Genomic DNA, 6,000 nt, shown 5'->3' with positions numbered 1-6,000 from the left:
ATCCCAGGTGTACCACCTTCTAGCGTCTTGGCAGGTGTACCACTCCAGAGCTGCCCCACTCAGACTCTGACTGAAATACGCCATCAATAATTTGTCCTTCCCACCGGCGCCTCTCATCTTACTGCAGTAGCCTCTCAAATGGGACACGGGATCTCCATGTCCGTCACAAAAATCAAATTTTGGCATCTTAAACCCTGTAGGCAGTTGGACGTCAGGAAACAAGCACAAGTCTTTGTAAGACACGCTCATATAGCTCCATATCCCTTGCATGTTTCTTAAAGACTGCTCTATGATTCTCACCTTCCTGAATATCTCATCTTGCTCCAATGTCTTAGCAAGTTTTTCAGTTTCACCTGGAGGCTCAAAATAAGGAGCGTGAGAGCATGGATCCGAGACTTTGAAAGTTGGTTCTGGAGCACAGTGTTGGGCGTTCGGGACTTTGAACACAGTCTCGCTAGAGGATCGATGAAGAATAGCTGGTGGAGGAGCTACAAAAAACATGAGTGGTCAAAGGAGCGGGATATGAGGTAGTTTTGGCGGGTGGAGTAGGGGTGGGCATAATATCGATCGAGCCGAAAATACCGACCGAACTGATAATTTTGGTTTGTTCGATTTTTCGATCGGTTTGTGGTTTATATTTTTTAAAAGTTTGGTGTTCAGTTTTAGTATTTCGGTTTTTCGATTAACCAAAAAACCGAAGTTTTTTTAGGTATGAGTCCTACAGCCTCTCATTTACCAATGATGGATCCAATCTGAACAAAAAAAGAAAACTTGAGGTACATCTAAAAATAGAAATATTAAATAGCCCAAATTTTATAAAACTGAATGGGCATGAAAAATGCCTTAGTCTACAACAAATTCTTTTGTTCTTTTTCTACTTTCCTTTCCAATTCTTGTTTAATTGAAAGTGATCATCAGAAGCTATGAGCAATACTCCCTCCAGCAGATTCTGAAGAATGACCATTGAAATCCATCATGTTCAAGCATTCTTGAATCTCATTATCCCATTTCATTAATTGATCCCAAAATTCTTCTTCTTTTCCAATACCAACATCTGTTTTAATTCCCTGCTCTAACTATATCGGCTCTTGTTGTTGCTGCTTTGAACAAGATATTGAAGTGGTAGTATTGTGCTGTTGAATTGATGTGTAATCAGCAAATGAGAAATTAAGTTTAGCTCTAGGACCTCTAAATTCAATAGTAGCTTTATCATAAGCTCGAGCTGCATCCTCTAATGTATTAAAAATTCCAAGCCATACTCTAGCTGCCCTTCTTGGATCTCTAATTTTCACCACCATGATCATTATTCAACAAATTATGATATTTTTTGGTTTCCTTATGATAACATAAATCTCATTTGTTACTTTCAGTTAATGTGCAAATCATAACTGCTATTACTAAGAAAATATCGAATTGAAAATTTAACAATAAAAAAAATATTCATTCCTACACATTCTTAGCAAATACAATAAACATATATTCTCAGTGCATACTTTAAGAAAGAAGTACAATTTGACAAGCCTAAAACCAAAATATAAAACCGAAATAATCGCACCAAACTGCAAGAAAATTGAACCGCACCGAAAATACTGTACCGAAAACCGAAAAAAACGAACCGAACTTCTACAAAATCGAACCGAACCGACTGACACCCACCCCTAGGGTGGAGTGTGAAAAGTTTGTGGGGAGATATCAGCAGCAGTGAGAATCTGGGTTTGTGACAATGGCGGAATGATGACGAGGCTTTCAGTGTAGTTAGTGAGAAATAACAGTGGAGGACGCCCACTAATCCAGGCTTGGTATACTTCGTCCATCTGTCGTTTCAACCGTAGGACCTCTTCTTTCAACTCAGATTATGATTCAACAATCTCCTTAGACAGATCAACAATACCTGTGTCCAAGTCTTTGCTAGTCATGGCTACCTTGCTCTTTGACCTTGTGTTGTATGGAAGAGTTGCTAGTTTAAGAACCACAAACCAACCACCTTTTTGCTATAATGAAAATAATAAAGAGGAACAAAATGAAGTCATCATGTTAGCATTAGGGCATTTAACAATTAAAAATATCACATTGCTTGCAATGCACCTAGCAACAATTAACGATTCTAGAATGACTTCGAGGGTCACAAGGTCACTTGGCATCATCCCAATTTTGTTCATTTCAATATTCTCTTTTCTTTCTTTTCTAGCACTTTTTGGCTTGCTCATTTTCCTTTCTCTCTATTTTTTCTTCTAATTATCACTCTTTTCTTTCCTCTTATTTCTCACATCCCATAATTTTATCTCTTTTTTTTCTTTTTTTTTTCTTTCAAAAACGATTCGATCAAACCCTATGTAGGTTGCCTACGTATCATGACGCTGCATAAATCAGATCTTTGCATAGTTCGAAAAAAGTAATGGACAAAATAAACTAAAACAAAATCTTTTTGAATTTTTCATTTATAACTTTTTTCAGTTTTCAAATACAAAACAGGAAATACGATAACGAGAAACTTGACAAACTCAACTGTACTACAACAAACTCTGACACCAACTAAAAGAATCAGTACTACTGGACTTGACTAAAAAGTACAAGACAACATAAAAAACACAGACTCAAAACATAAAAAAATCTCCTTAAGCAACTCCTGGATGCAACGGTCCTGACTAAGAGGGTCTTTGGCCGTCTGTCATGCTCAAGCTTCGGGAAGTAGATCCACACCTGTATGGAAAAAAATAAGACCAAATAGAGTTGAAGACTTAGAATGTTATGTGAGACAATAACACTTCCTATTGGACACATGCAAGACATGATTGTCGAGAAGTGCAAAGTCAACAAAAGCGCTCTAAGACATGGAAAAATTACTTTACGTACATGACCCATTTTGTAGAAATGACCTATGTGGCCCAAAAAATGGCTAAGCATGAAAATTCAACAGAATGGACCTTAAACAGAAAGGACACATTGTTATGGACTTAGGACTCTAAGACATGGGTCACTGAACCACTTCTGCGAAAATGACCCGATTTTGCAAGAACGACCGATGTGGCCAAGAGTGGCTAAATATGCAAATTCCCGCGAAAGACGAGAATCAGGTGTGCGTAGTTCGGGAAGATAGGATACGGGCAAGAATTTTATTAAAAAAACTGATTTTGGAGAAAACATATTTTTTGTCCTTTTTTTTATTTAAAAAAATGATGGGAAAATGCAAAATCTTTTTGGATTTTTCATTTTCTTTTTTTTTTTGGGTCTTTTTATTGAAAAATCAATTGTGAAAGAAAAAAAAATATAACTCAGTCCTACTTGCTTCATTTCCACACTTTACCCTCTTTTCTTTCTCATTTACCTCAACTATCATTGGTCCGCCAAATGACCCCCTTTGAACTTGAAGAATGCAACATGTAGCACATAAGATGAATCAGGATGGTCTTTCATTTTTGTGTACACCTGTGTTAGATGGACCCAACCCCTGTGTTGAGTCCCCTAAGTCAAATGCACGTGATGCAAACAAATGCTCCTACTAGAGATCCAGTATGAGGCTATGTTATTCTAGGTTTTAAAACCTTGGGGGTGTGTTCTACACATGGCTTACCCAAGCGGACAGCTCGAGCCGAGGTAGGGGCAACGTACCGGGAGCACGAGAGTCTACCCAGCCTAATTGTTGACCCAGCCTCGTTCTATTTGGTATGACTTCTAACAGAAAAGTGGGTCACGCGTACGTGTGCACCATATTTTTAGAAGACTCGGAAGGGAGGCGTAAGAAGACAATTTAATATAATTCAAATAATATGAAAACGGTAAATAAGCAGCAATTAGCACATTAGGTCCACAAATACAGTAATATCAACAAACAATAAAGCCAAGCATAGATCATATTAACAAGCTTGAATTCTGAATCCTGAATTAGAAGTTTTGGGTTCTTTTCCCCAGCAGAGTCGCTAGAGCTCACACCTTCTTTTTTCCCGAAGGGGATAGAGAGTTTTTTCCAATTAAAGTGACGTAATCGAAATGGAATTATTTATTTTATTCAGAGTCGCCACTTGAGATAATTTATGGTGTCCCAAGTCACCAGTTTATTTTAAATCCCAAATCGAGGAAATTTGACATTATTTTTGTGGTCTGCGAAGACAGAAGACCGGACAAGGAATTCTGATAACCCCTCAGAATGTGTTAGGGATTCCCGGATTTTGTGATTTTAGCATGGTCGATTTAATCATACCCGGCTTAATCAAATTATTTAATTACGTATTTTAGAACCTATGTGTTTTATCTGTTACCGCTTTTAATTGCTTGATTATTCGTATTTATGAAATTATCTTGAAACGAGTCATGCGTACGTGTACTTATTTTGTTCGGCTCGTCAAGAATCATGTCACGCATACGTGTACACAATTAATCACGCTTTGTTAATATTAAGAATGTTTGGCCGAAGTTGCGCGAACGCATACCTCGATTTATTTTGAAAATCGTAATTATGTCACGCGAACATGTACACAATTACAATGATAGATTAACTCGCGCCTAAAGCATTTTCTACGAACATTTATTTTTAAATCGTACTCGTGTCACATGAATGTGTACACAATTAATAACATTTTATTATTAAGATTGTTTGCCCAAAGTGGCGCGAACGCATAGTTCTAATTTTGGAACCCGTTAAACAAACATAATAATAATAATAATAATAACCATTGTTCTAATTCATGAAAATGAAAATGTTCTCATATTTGCACACATGTGTAATGAAACAGTAATTGCACAAAAACTCAATCCCAATACAATTTAAGAATCCAAACATTCCACATTCGAACAAAAAGGTTTTTCGGTTAATAAATTAATAACAAAACCAAATCAAGAAAAAAGGGGAACAAAAATGCAAAAGAAATGCTGAGTTGCGTGAAGAGAGAGAAAGAAAGATTGGAGTTTATATCAAAAATGACAAATTCTATACTTACTACTGCTTGAATACATAACAAGTAATGGAGTAATACCGTGGAAGAAGGAATTGGACCTTTATTGCTGCATATTTTCTCGAACCGGCAAAACTCGAATCACCTCTGTCTGAGGCGTACAAATGAGACCGGCCAGATCTCAAACGGCGACTCCGAATCTCGACGACAACCAGTGAATCTGAATCCACCTTCGCTCATTTGAATTCCATCATTTCGAAATTTAAATCAAAAACCAAAAATTGAAAATGAAGAGAGATGCTCCTTTTACATATAGTTCTGAACTTTTTAAGAAGAGTTGTTCCCTTTTTTCTCTCTGTTTTTATCTGTCTCCGTTGCAGCAGCAACAGAGCAAAGGGAAGACGACGAGAATGGTCAGGGGAGAGGAACGCTGTTGTTCTTAGGGTGTTTGTTTTTGGTGTGGAAATGACTGAAGCTCTGAGCTAAGGAATTAGGGGTTTTAAAAGGTTTTAATTTGGGTGTAAAGGGTATTAGGCTCAAATCTTGTGGGCCATTTCGAATTGGGCCAAAGAAATCTGAAACTTACCACAAAATAAGTCTTTTCTTGTTGAAAAAGACAAACTCAAAAATCCTTAAAATATTAATTAAAATTTAATTAACTAATATTAAAATAAAACTATTTTTGTTATTTTTCTTTAATTTTTAAATACTAAAACAATAAAATTAAACTAATAAAGTGGTAATAAAAAATAAATTAAAAATCGATAATAACTCAAGTAAATATTTAAAATGCTAAAACTAACTTAAAAATTGTGCGGGTCAAAAATTACGTGCTTACATCGGGTTTTGTCGTTTTTTCGATTTTTTCGGTTATTTATCGGTTTTTTCTTAAATATAAGACATACACTACCAAACACATATTCCGGCGACCACATTTTTAACGTAACACTATCAAATCAATTGCCCTTTGAGAAATCTATTATTTACCAAGATATATTGATGATAGTTGAATCAAATAGTGATGAATAATTTAAGGACTCAATTAAAAATATATTATTTTTAACACGAAATGGATTCTTACACTTAACAAAAGAAAACTACCAATCAAACT

The 6,000-nt window shown here is 36.0% G+C and overlaps 1 long non-coding RNA gene across 1 annotated transcript; it reads right to left on the bottom strand.

Moving 5' to 3' along the window:
* Nucleotides 1-2,410: 2,410 nt before the first annotated feature.
* LOC138891077 (uncharacterized) lies at nucleotides 2,411-5,429 on the bottom strand. Its single transcript, XR_011407386.1, has 2 exons — nucleotides 4,971-5,429; nucleotides 2,411-2,700 (listed from the first exon to the last, which is right to left on the bottom strand). It is a non-coding gene; the product is annotated as an uncharacterized lncRNA (long non-coding RNA).
* Between the last annotated feature and the right edge of the window lie 571 nt (nucleotides 5,430-6,000).

This window comes from Nicotiana sylvestris, chromosome 5 (assembly GCF_000393655.2).
Source record: "Nicotiana sylvestris chromosome 5, ASM39365v2, whole genome shotgun sequence".
Taxonomy (NCBI): domain Eukaryota; kingdom Viridiplantae; phylum Streptophyta; class Magnoliopsida; order Solanales; family Solanaceae; genus Nicotiana; species Nicotiana sylvestris.
This window is presented reverse-complemented; position numbering and strand designations above follow the sequence as displayed.